We start from the raw sequence: 13,825 nt of genomic DNA, 5'->3' as shown, positions 1-13,825 counted from the left end.
CTCCCAGTACAATTTGATCAATTTCATGAGTGAGTTCTTAGTAAAAAGTTTCCACCAAAATACAGAACCATACAAAGTTTGCCGTCCAATGACAAACTTGTATCTCCAATTTTGTCCGTTTTAAGTTTTCTTCATTTTCTGAACCCCAAATATGCCCTGTATACTGTGTGAATAATTCTGGATAAATGGACCAATAGAAATGCTCCTAAATGACTTGGAATAAAATCTTTTTACATTGACTTCCATTTAACGTTAAGCAGGTTTTTTTCCTTCTCCTGTAAAGCTGCTGTTTTGAAGACGGAGATGAAGAGGTGCCTGACCGGGATGATATGTTTACTTTGGAAATCAACAATGCATTTGACTGTATATAACCAATGCCCTTACTAAATAACCCTAGAACAACACCCCTTTAAGGTGTTTTTTTTTATTTTAGGACTCGCCATTCACAAACTGCAAAGCTGGGCTGTCTCTTTAAGTCAGAAGGGTATGCAGGTATTGCAGCATAAACGTGCTCCTCAACCATCATGTCATTAACCAGATCAGTCTGACACAGTTGGAGCTTCTGGAGTTTGATGGGTGGTTGTCTGTTTTGGCCAAACAGGTGTTCTCGCCCTCCCCACACTTTCAAGACCCAGAAGGCCAGCATGACAAAAATACCAGCTTCACACCATTCAGTAGCTCCTGCAGCTGTTGCTCTTCAGGAAAGTGCTCATCCTCTTGCTGGTTTACAATCCTACCTCAGTCAAAATATGACAAAGTATCTGTGTAAACCTGGAGAAATATGAGGCAAGCAGAGAAATGACAGGGTAGACAGTCCGTTGATAGGGTTATGGCGTCGTTTTGTGTATAAAGATAAGCCAGAGTGATCCATCCATAATCTGAAGGTCCATAATCTGAAGAACCTTCTTTGTCCTTCTGACTACTTGGAGGACTCTTTCTAGTGTTTGGCTCGGTTTACTAAGATGTTTTCATCAAATTCATCTGAATCTTTGAGTTCCTTTAGGCCCTAAGTGGTGTGGACACCATAAAGCCAGCATATAGAGTACACGGCTCCTAAACAAATTGAACCCCTGACGGTAGAACTGAACCCACAGTGGAGAATTTCTCGGACACAACTCCAAAAAAACCAATTAAAGGACAAACAACCAGCCTCCGAAATAGCATGTTGTTTGGCAGTCATGAGAACAACAGTGTTACATGTTGAGCAGACTTCTGGATGGCTTTTACTAGGGCTGCTTTCATCACGTTAAGTTCTCTGGCATATGTGAATGTGTATGTTTGGTGACGTGCATAAAACAATTACTATATTGAGATGGAAATCAAACGAGGTCATGTGTCGTTAACCTCGCGCTGGCACATAGGCCAGACTATAGATAGCAAAGAATTATGACATCTGTCTTCTTAATTTAAGATGCTTAAAAATATGTGACGATTAAAAAGTAAAACAATCCAGAGCATTCATAATGCCGCCCTGTTTGGTGGGGCAATCGTACAGATGTTCCTAAATTTAAACTGCTGCAAAACAACTTGAACTTCAACCACTTGGATTAACTGAGTTCAAATGAAAAAAACGCACAGTAGAGTGGCAGGGTGATGTGGTCATTAAAACATAATTTGTGGGAATCCTTTTGGGGTTTTTTTGCCTGAAAACAACTTTGTGGGACAATAGAAAAAGTAGAAGTAGAAGTAAAAAATGTTTTATATTAATATTTGGAACAAAACTGAGTCAATACAAAATTTGTTGGTCGTTAAATAGTAAAATGCTGGGGGAAAAAACAGACAATGTCAAAATATAAGAAGAATCAAGTCAAGCTGAACTATTGATGGTCCTGGTTGAATATACTGCCCCATAGTATTCACATCACATACTAAAATTAGAATTAGTTATAACATCATGTCATTTGGTTTCTTCATCTATTTCCTTCCATTTTTAACCCTTTCATTGTCATGAAATATGTATCATGTCAATTTAACGTGAGGAAGATGGTTTGTTACCCTCAGACAACACCATTCAATGTAGGGTTAAAGTAATCTGTGAAGCATCTACCAGTAGAAAGTGTTGGCTCCACCATTCTGACAGGTGTATTAGGTTTCAATGTGTCTATATTAATTATGAGTTACTGCCTTTCATGCTGAATAAGACTGCACTCTTACTGAGGAAATGAATCAGCAAGTCGAACACAAACTCTAATGAGCTACTGCTGGTGCCTATGTGGCTTCTTAGTAACAGTAACAGTAATAGCAATCAAAAGGTGACCCTTTTTAATGTCATTTTAGGAGGCACAGTAGTAGTCCCTGCACCTCTAGTATTATCACAACCCTCAACCCTGCAATTTCCGCATCATACTGCTGATGTACATATTTATTTGTAGTCCGGTTATACGTTAGGCAGATATTAAGCAGTGAGACGGTCGCTCCTGACCGTCTCCGGAGGCCTCAGAGGTAGAGTAGAGTAGTCCGTGGCAGCTGGATTTACTGCAGGGCTGATTTAAAAGTTGGCTCAATCCAGACAGCACGGAAAAACGCTCCACTCTGAAGCCTGGGCCTGCCAGCAGCTCAAATGCTAACTGTCTTGGAATGGAAATACAGCTGGGGAATCTGAGGAATGAAACTGGGGGAAGAATTTCACTTTGATCCGACTTTATTCAGCCTCTTTTCTGCTGCATTTTTACTCATTTGTGTACCTAGAAAGTTAGGCCACCTCTTGAAAGTGCAATTCTCCATGCATTCAATTCACACTGACTATCCAACACTTCATTAATGTAGACTGATTGCCATATCCTTAAATGAAACAAATGTGGCCTAACTGATAACGATTTAAAGGAGCAACAGATTTCATGAATGTGCAAAGCTGGCAAAAGCCAGATACCTTCATTTATTTCTTTTCCACTCAAAGCTGCCAAAATATTTTGAAGAAGATGTGAAGATGTGAAGTATGCACATATGTTGTTGTCCATACTTCCACTGGGAGAAGACAACTCATTGCTGCGGGTCTGAAAGGAGGTGAAGCTTGAGAAGATTTTAAGAAGCTCCTGTAGTGAAAAGGGAACAAACAAAAAAGAAGAAGATTTGATTCAATCAAATTAAAGCTCAACTGGTGCTCACAGAACAATGGACTGACTGACCCAGAGTCCAGACCTTGCCATCATTGAATGTGTTTGGGATGACTTGGATAGTGAGAGGCAGAAAATGCCCCTACTTCTAAGACTGAACTTTGGAGGAGTGGAAAAATCTACTACAGAAGAACTGAAGGTGAGGGTGGACTCATACCAAACAATCTGATATACAAGCATTATAAGCGAGTGATTCCCCTCACATAAGACCCATAAGTTTTTCACAATTAAAAATTATCCAAATATGAGTTCTTTATAAATCTAAAATTCTGCCTGACTGTACCGTTCAAACGATATATTGATTGGGTCCTTGAACAAATGGCTGATTCTTCAGTAAGAACCCTTTTTAAAACTAGTCAGTACAAAACCCTGGACAAAACACACCTAGTCCCTCACCTCGGCCGTTCCGGATGACCTTATTGAGTGAGCAGTGTGTAGGAGCGGAACAGAAGCAGAGTGGCTTCACATGGAAATAGAAACTGCCATTTTACAGAACCTCCTCATCTGGCCCCGGTCTTTGTAATCTATAGTTCTGTGGTCAGCGTCTCACAGGGTCCAGACTGGTGATTATGGGTGGAGTGCTGCTGGACTGCACAGCAGCCTGGAGGTTGACTGGAGACAAGCTTTAAGCTTTAGTCTATCAAGAGGAAGTCCCTTCTCCTCTCTCTCTCTCTCTCTCTCTCTCTCTCTCTCTCTCTCTCTCTCTCTCTCTCTCTTTCTCTCTTGACTTTCTCTCCTGTGAAATGAAAAACAATAGTTGATTGAGATTGCAGACAGAAGGCAGTTGAAGCTTGGAATGAAGAGTAGAAGGCTGTGAGGGAGGATCGGGGTGAATTTTAAAAACAGATTGTCCTCTAATGTGGTTAAATAAGTCATAGTTTGAAGGAGAGTGTTGTCCTATAAGCTATAACACAACAGATAGAACAGGCAGACGGGGACGGGATGGCTTGATGGCTTGGTCAGCCTGAAGACCGATTTCAGGGTTTTATTTGTGTTTATAGTTTATGGTGGTTGGTGTGGGTAGTGGCTAACTATACCACATTTCCCATAGAGAAATCTAGGGTTTGATTCCCTGGCAGGGCAAGCATACCATTCATACCAATAAGAGTCCTACACTACATTCACCTGTCTGTGTAACTTGACGTGGAAAGATTGTGTATTATAGTGAAACAAAGGATTTTCTGATATGGCTAAATTACAATAATTTGTAAATATAATAAATAATAATAAATTTTTTGAAAAAGTCATTTTTTTGTACTTTTGCATCATAATCAGTAAGCTACCCAGTAACTTAAAAATACTGTAAACAATATAATAATAATTCTATTATTAATTAGAATTTTTTTCAAAATAAGTAATTTTTAAAAAATAAATGATAATAATAAACACAAAATGTAAAAACATTAGAAATAAAAAACAAGTACAATTATTTTCCTCTAAATAAACTACTTTTACATGTACCATGTTTGTTTAAGAAAAAGTTCTTTTTAACAAAAATGTTTTTGTGTTATAGTCAGTAAGCACTCCAGTTACATTAATAATAATAATAATAATAATAATAATAAAATAAAACGAAATAAACTACTAGTCTAGTTTAAAATGTTTTTTTTTTAGAAAAAGTGTCTTATTTTAAATTATGAAATCATTTTTACATTGTTTTTGTTTACAGAGAAACACAATTACAGTAAAAAGTAACAAGAATTTCTAATTTTGAAGAAATAAGTTTATATCTTGTGAACTAGTTTAAAGAATTCCATCACCAGCTCACCTGCTTTAACATTCAATTATTGTGTTGGACAATAATTTAATTAATAAATAATGCCATACTTCTTTGAGGAGAGCCTTGGAGATGTATTCATGAACACAGTGATGTTAAATCACTATTTTTCATATGAATGTTATTTGTATTTATTCTAATATTAGTGTTTTGTTAAGCAAATAAACACTAATAAGAACCCATTTAACTCTAATTTATACAGGTACAGTACTGTATGTTTTAAAAGTAAAAAAAAAAAAACCCTGACTCATGCTTAATAATTGGGTGCCTAGACCTTTTAAAACTCTGCAACCCCCCCCCCCCCCCCCCCTCCACACACACACACACTTTTTTTATTGGTTCCATTTAACAGCTGAGCATTTCAGTCAGTTATGATGCCTTTATGACAGCGTTTTTTTCATCACTCTTGGTAAGAGGCAACTAATGAGAGCGCTGCAGCCATCGTCACAAAGCTCCTGACCCAGAAGGTGCCTCGTTTTAAAGCCCCCTGTTTTTATGAACGGAAGCCCGTCGTTTGAAGTGTTGTCAGAAGCCACATGTTTGCTGAGAGCGCTGAGTGGCTGTTAGCGGGTGGGAGACAGGGGGCCAACAACACACTCAGGCCTAATCATACATTACACACAAACACAGAGACGTACACACAACATAGTTTACGCACATCTTCAACACAGGAACCGGGGCACCAGTAAATTGGACATTTTGTGTATGTGTTTTTAGAGGCCAGCTTAATAAAGCACTCCCTCACCTGAGGGAGGGTTTTATGCTCCAGCTCTGCTCCTCCCCAGTCAACAAGAAACAAGCGCAAATGAGTTTTCTACTCAGGCTGCGGCTTCTGGCCTTGACAGAAAGTCAGAAGAAGGCTATAGAAAAGGGGAAAGTAAGGTTTTATGGCCCTGTTTCCTGACGTGTCATTCATTATGAGCGGCATTTAGACATATCAGCACCTGCTTCCCATAAGCTCGGAGCTCCTTGATTTAAGAACCTGAATGAATGAGAGAAATAGTTAAAGATTAGGGCTAGATTTTTTCACATACACTCTTAAAATAAAGGTGCTATAAAGGGTTCTTTTAATGAAGCCATAGAAGAACAATTTTTGGTTTCATAAAAAAACATTTATTTGCAAAATAGATTAATGTCCGCAGAAACTTTTGAAGGTTTCAGTTTATTTTATTCTTTAAACCAATGTAAAGGTTCTTCACACTCACAGCTCTTTCACAAAAAAATGGTTCTTCACTCACTTCACTTTGTAGCACCTTTATCTTTAAGAATGTACTCCATTACTGAACTAATTCAGAAAGACTTTTCCACATAAATATTAAAGGCTTCTTTGGTGGAACAGGGATGCCCAGCTGTTTGGTTTGATTGCCAAAATGTAATGGTTGGTTGTGGGCGGATGCCAGAAAAACAAAACAGTCTACAAATACAGAATATGGGTGATTCTTAATTAAGGAATTTAGATTTTAACACAATCATGCATAAACCTTGTAAATCCACATTGTTGTGGAACACTGAGAAACTTTTAGGGGTTCTTCACTTTGAACCTGTGGAGGAACCTCTTAAGGTGCTTTAAAGCCCCTAAAGGAACCTTTTTCTTCTCAAAGTTCCTCCACAGTTTTAAATTGAAGAACATCCAAAAGTTCCTCAAGAATGTTATACTTACAATTCCATCATTACAGAAGAAAACACCTTCTTAACTTAGTGGAAGTCAATGTAAAATTATAATATTCTCTGTCATTTTGGAACATTTCCATTGGTCCACTCATCATGAAATTCTAAAATAATATAAATAACAACTGCCAGATTCAAATTATGCCAAAAAGTAAAAATATGGCAAAAATGGAGCTAAACAGTAACAATATGTATTTCATAATAATACATTTAATAAGATACTTGGAAAATGGAGGTCTAAGAGGAAAGTACCATTTTAATTGTATTAATTATAATCAATTAATTTGGGTGAGTGGTGACACACTTAAAATGGGTTCTTTAAGGGTTCTTAAAGAACCCATTTTTGCCTTTACTAAAAGGCAAAAGAAAATTATATTTATGTTAAAATTAAATAATGGCATGACAATTCACATAACCATTTGAATGCTTAAATGAAAAAAAAATGGCTGAATAGTTCTCCATATACATAGAAAAACCTCTTGTGAAATGGTCTTTCTTAAAAAGTTTGAAAGCAGGATTCTACTAAGTAAAAAAGAAACCTTTGTCTGCGCTATATAGAATCCAAAAAGTACCCTTAAGTGTGTGATTTTTCTTTTTTTTTTTGTGGGCTAAACAAATTGTCCTTATGGGCCACATTTGTCCCACATTTAATGCATGATTCTTGCAAGTAAGCACATAAATGGTTAACCTCTTAACGCAGAAAGGTCTTTTACACTCTGAGGCGTATTACTCAGTAACTACAGGGACTTATGAACAAACTGCTGGAGCTATTCTTTAGTAATAGAAGTTTGCAATAATACTCTTGGTCCGCCAGCAGGCCATAGTTTTTTTAAGGGGCTAATGTTCCAATTGCTGCCTTTTTGTCCTTTGTTGTTCATTAAAAATGAAAAATTGAAGGTTTAAGATACATCCACATAATGAAACGGTCCTATACCAAATCATATGTCTTAGAAGAACCATTAAGGTTTAAACTTTGATGATACATAGAAAAGGCTATTTTGGACTTATTTATTATAGCTCCTTTCATTGCGCTGATACTTCTTGTTGTTCTAAACTCTTACACTGATAGGCCTATGGTTTCAGAAGACAGTGTGATGAATGGGTGATGGATGGGTGTTGACCCACATAAACAAACCACTGTGATTAGTTTCATTTCTTTAGCATTTCCCTTCATTTAAATGTAGCCAATTTCTGTGGTTAGATACCTTCCCATGCCTTTCCTCTGCTTGTAGCAGCTTGTGTGCAGATGTTTGAGTATGAAGTGCTTGCCCTAAGGCAAAAAAGGTGAGTTTACCTCACCTGATTTAAGGGGGGTGCTCTTTTAAGTTACAGTATACAGACAAGTGATGTTCAATTCATTTATTAATAGCTATTTTTAATTAAAACAGCTTTTACAAAACAAGTCTGATTTTCTGTGGAGAAAAAGTGCTTGGACAGTTGCTGTTTTACTCGCGCACTCTCTCTCTGAATTCAGCCCCTTTTATCACCATGCGAGAAGAACTATTTCCTTTAAGATTGAATCCAAAGAGGAAAGAGAAAACTGTGAATCAACCATTGCACCTCAGCCTTTATTACAGGCCAAAAAGCAGCATCATTCAACCTAAGGTCTTTCTGTAATCTTAGCGATCATCAGCCAAACAGCAGAATTGAACAGAAAGGCTTTTACAATGAAAAGGTGTTGGAACTAAAACTAATTCTGCAAAAGTTGCTTCTTGATCGAAACAATAATTAAGAGTTATTGAAGGTTGGCAATAGTTCAGTCTGTTTTCTAGTCGGTTTTCGTTCAGCTTTATCAAAGAAATGCTGCCTTTCTTTTCAGCTATATGATCACATATAGCTTTGTCTACATTATCTAACATACTTAGAAATGTGCAGCGAGACCAAATGTGGTCATTCCAGCCTCCTGTCTTAACACAGTGCCATCCATCATGAGGCTGTCTTTTAAAAGTATGGGCCTATAGTAGTTTCCTGCTGCACCTCATCCATTATTAGCTGGAGAGCAGAAATGCAGTAAATGACCTTTTATGTGAAAAGCAGTTTTGGAAACAGAGCCGAGTGTTTTAGCACTGTGTATTCTATGTGCTATTCTGCATCCACAACGGCGTTCCTCAGGGCTCAGTATACGGGCCAATCATTATTGGTGCAGGTTGTATCATCAGAGTCACTTCTGGTGTGTGTGTGTGTGTGGATGGGTGTGTAGTGTCAATTCATACACACATGTGAGTGTGCTTAGAGAGTTTGCTCCAAGCTGTGAGACACACTTCACAAGCTCCTGTTAGAAGTTAAGGGGCGGAGAGTATCTGCTAGTTGGCGCCTGCTTGTAGCCCGGCACTTCTGTTGCCCAGCAGGTGAGCAGAATAACACACACACACACACACACACTTACTTTACAACATCAAGCCTCACTTCAGACCAATAACACAACCTATAACCTGCAAAATCACACTCAGCAACGCCTCACAAGTGCGCTGTTGGGCACTGTTTGATTGAAGAAGTCTGGCTGCTTGCGTAGGGAGCTCTATAACATAGTGTAAAACCAGCACTTTTCTGGCGGGTGGGTCACAGGGTACAACTGCATGGTTTCCCAGAGGCTGATGTGGCATCAGGTGCTAAAGTCTTTCGTTTTAGCAGTGCATGCAATCAGCCATCAGCTACAGGTCTACTCTCAGTCTGACTGTACCATCTGGAAATAATGAATGGCTCATTTACCCTCAAATCATTCTGCTGGCAATACATCTACTATGTGCTTTATTCAGCAGTTAGCATGCTTGGCAAATTAAGGGCAATGCTGGTAGCAGGGCAGTATAAATATTTACAGAGTCATTCTTTTATATAAATTTGTAACTTCTTAAGTTGCACCTATAGCTAACACAGATATGCAAATGCACACACACAGCTTGTCGAGTCCCTGTAGAGAAGTATTGCCAATGGAATAGGACTCTCTAGGCCTAGAGGTGCATAAAGCCCTCTAGCATCGGACTGTAGAGCAGTGCAACTGTGTTCTCTGGAATGATAGTGCTTGATGATAGTAAGGTGAGTTGGGGATGAGGAGGGATGGTGATTATCTGACATCCTGACCTCACTAATGCTCTTGTCACTGAATGCAGTCACATTTCTCACAACAATGCTCCAAAATCTAGTAGAAAGCCTTCTTCCCTGGACAGTAGAGACAGGTAAACCCTTTTGAATTCAGATGACACAATAAATGAGAAGGTGTCCCAATACTTTTGTCCATATAGTATATGTATGTATGCCCAATCCATTTACTTGATTCAGGCCAATCAGAACGTGATTGAAAGACAAACTTGGGTTAATGCAGTAAGCTCAGTATCATTGGGGATCCTCATTTCATGTCTTATCTGTGTCAAAGGCCAGGTAAAGGCCCAGGACTCCACATATATATGAAGTCCTGACAGAGAGAAGCTCTATTTGCAGGTTCAGGCTCGCACACAGTGTTGCTGGACATGCCATGCAACTGCCTAGAGTGTTTCTGTGTGTGTGTGTGTGTGTGTGTGTGTGTGTGTGTGTGTGTGTGTGCGTGTGTAAAACAGAGAGAGGGATAGAGAGAGAGGGAGTCGATGATACATTTTTAAGCAGTAAAGGCATGTGCTGAACAACAGATGAGACTTCACAACTTATACTTATGTAAAGAGGTAGGATACTGCCACAGAGTTCAATGAGTGCCGTCTAAAAGCAGCGTTTAGTGTCTAGAATAATATCATTACAGCAGCCAGATTCCACCCAGACATTTTAGTATTAGCCCTCTCAGCCATCTCAGGAGCGAGTTCAAACTCAGGAAGAGGATGGAGACATGAACTAAAACTATGATGAAATGGAGCAAAGCAGGGGACAGGCGGGAATAAAAGGTAAAAGGAAGTTTTAGGGAGGATGTAATTCTAGTGCTGGGAGAAAAAAGACTTTTCAAGGTGACATAGAATGTATTTATTTTAGTTTGTCCTTTAATAATAATAAATAATAAGTATGAGACTTTAGTTGGGGTGATAAATGCTCATATGTGGGTTTACAACCCTGTTATTTTACTTGAGATGATAAAAAAACTGAATTTCCTTTTATGGTTGAAAAAAAGATTAACTGTTCTTTGATTGTCTGGTTTATGTCATCATTGAGTCGTCACATAGCATAGCATAGCAGCATAGTATAGCATAACTGTGCTTTTAGCACTGTAAGAAAAACACTCATTTTTTGTAGAGTGATGCTGTCCTTTTGGTGTCCAATTGGCACAGTGTCCAGTCAGCTAGCTGAAGAGATGCAGCTCAGCAGTTAAGTCTGCTAGGGTTAGCTTTTAGCCTAGCACAGATAACTGTGCCCCAAGCCTTTCCATAGATACCTGACTATGGAGCTTTCTCTAGCTGGACCTTCACCCAAGCACATGCTTTTCCTCTAGCTTTTAGTCTAGCATGGATTCCTTCTTGCTTCCATATTCTCTCAAGGTAGCCGTTCCGTTTAGCCTTGAAAAGCTTTGGGCTTGGTGTTGGAAATTTTAAGGGCGTACATAAAATGACAGTTTGGAATTGGCCTGTTTTACAGATGTGTTTTACTTAGAATGTGGATTTTGTTTTTGAAGAGGACACACCAGTTTTTGAGGTTTATGCTGTGTCAGTTTCATGTACTAAACTCTTAATTTTTCAACTATGCCAAGGTAAAAGATACTGTATATGGATGCCAGATGTCAGACAAAGGTAAAACTAGTTACATACTAGTTTATGTATAAATTGTGGATATGGACCAAAACCTCCAAAAATGTGACTTTTTAGGGGAAGGAATATGCAGTCATGTAGTTATTGCTATATAAATATATATCTTATACACTTAAATAAAAAAGGGGGTCTTTATCGTACTGTCTAGTACTATATGACTCACTGTGCTGATAGATGCTGCATGTACTAAGAAATCCCACTGCAGAAGTACATAGATTTTATATACTTTATATTCTATATACTTATACTTATACTTATATAGATAAAATATTTAGATTTGTAGTTTTTAGTAACTAGGCTAAACTTGTACTTCTACTTGAGTCATTTTCTCAACGAGGTAACATTTACAACTATTATTTGGGGGTGGTTTAAACTTCTCTACACACCTGTGGCAGATACACAAAAAAGTAACAGTACAGTCTGTTGCCTACACGCATCTACACCATTTAGAGAATAGGCCGGATGAAGCATGACAGGGTGCTGATGAGGATTTAGCGTTGTTGCTGCAGACAGTGTGTTTTTCAGACCCTCGCCCAGCACTCCCGGCAGCCAGGCGTGTCAATGGCAGCGCTCCCACTTTGATAACCTGCTCACGTTCCAGACAAATAACAGGGTGAGTGGGGGGGAGAAATCGCTCTCTTTCACAGCCACCTAGGCTCTGGAGACGACTGTAAATGTCTGTCATTTACACTGAGGCAAAATCAGCCCTAGCAATTACAGGTGCCCACCGAAGCCTTCCTCACACTCATGCATACATGCAGACGGAGACCAGGCCTACAGGAAAAGATGATGGTATGGAATATTTAGGGGGAGGACGGGGGGAGCTTCCGTGGGTAAAGTAGATAAAAATAAGCAAAGGTAAGCCTGCTTGATGACTGTTTTCTCTTTGAGCTTCGTATAAGTAGGGTGACCACATATTCCATGGGAGATATGGGGCAGGAGGTTCAGACGATACAAAGACACACAAGGCATGGCACCTAGATACAAACAATACACAATACAGAGATTTTATACACAATATAGACAAATGTATTGGGACACCTGCATGTGACTTTCTAAATCCATATGCATTATTATGGAGTTGGTCCCCACTTTGCAGCTCTAACAGTAGGTTTGGAACTCTGCAGTTATTGAGTCAGCAGAGCGTTGGAGACTTTTCTGCACCTGCGCCTCAGCACTCTGCCTTCCCGCTCTGTGACTTTACATAGTCTGCCACTTTGCGGCTGAGTCACTGTGATTCCTAATGCTTCCACTTTTCAATAATACAACTTACTGTTGATAATGGAATATCTAGGAGAGAAGGTAGCATTCTATTGTAACAGTACTACACCGAAATTCAGTGAGCTCTTTAGAACCACCCATTCTCACACACAATGTGTGCAAAGGCAGACTGCATGGCTGGATACATGCTTTTATATATCACTGACAGTGGGACTGAATGAAACTTCTGAATTCAGTAGTTAAGAGGTGTATCCCAATACTTTTGTCCATATAGTGTATGTGCAATTGCAAACATTTTCGACTTCCATGAATGGACAGGATTTCAGGAGCGTAAATGATCCTCACTCTCCCCCCTAATTACTTAATCTGTTAGCTGACATACCATAATTGGACATGCTGACTTGTCAAATGAGTGTTTGAATGATTGAATGAGCAGTATTTTAAAAAGATGTGGTGGGGCCTCATTCAGAGGAAGCATGTGCCAGCCCTCACCCTTCCAGCTTAATGGCATTGTGGAGAGTCCTGATAGGTGGATGAAACTGAACACTTTTAATTTGGGAAAAAATAATTGTAAAATAAAAAATAAAATGTAATGTAAGTTCATGACATTTGATGACATTTGTCAGATAGTGAGGAATTTTCAGGAGATGTTTGTTCCTCCAACTGGGTTCTAGGACAGAGAAGCGTCTAGATGCTTGACTTCCTTCCGGATATCTTGAAGAATGGAAGGGCAAGCCAAGTCATACTTAAAGCTTAAAGAGCTCTAGGTCCGGTTCAGGTTTTGACCATTGCCATCAAGCGGGGAAGGACTAGTCCATTTTTGGCTTTGTAGACGATCATTCAGGGATTTAAACCTGAAGCTTAAAAACACTCATTTAAAAATCGGATCTGCCTAAAGTGTAGGAGTAGGTGGTGGAATAAAGGTCTGTCTATATGACACGCCTACAGTCTTGTCAGGGTTGAAGCAAATCTTTACTGTTACAGGAATTCAACAAACCATGTACAGCATTAGGATAAGGGTTGTTATGGCACAGACTATTGTTTTTTGTATTCATAGCCTTTTCTATTAGTTTTAATGAAAGACCACAACTCCTATACCTATACCTTTACCTCAGAAAATGGTTACTGAGGCTGTCCCTTCCCTCTACTGGGGCACTTTAAAAACTCAGTGTCTGATGCCAGTTGAAGCTCTACAGTGAAATTATAGTATACAAGTGTATGGGATAATTTGGGACTCTCTTTGACTCACTCATTGTTTGTGTTGGTTGGAGAACAGTACTCTGGCTCTAGAAGACCAGAACAAGAAGCTCAGATTCAGGGACTTTGAG

This window comes from Salminus brasiliensis, chromosome 12 (assembly GCF_030463535.1).
Source record: "Salminus brasiliensis chromosome 12, fSalBra1.hap2, whole genome shotgun sequence".
Lineage (NCBI taxonomy): Eukaryota > Metazoa > Chordata > Actinopteri > Characiformes > Bryconidae > Salminus > Salminus brasiliensis.
This window is presented reverse-complemented; position numbering follows the sequence as displayed.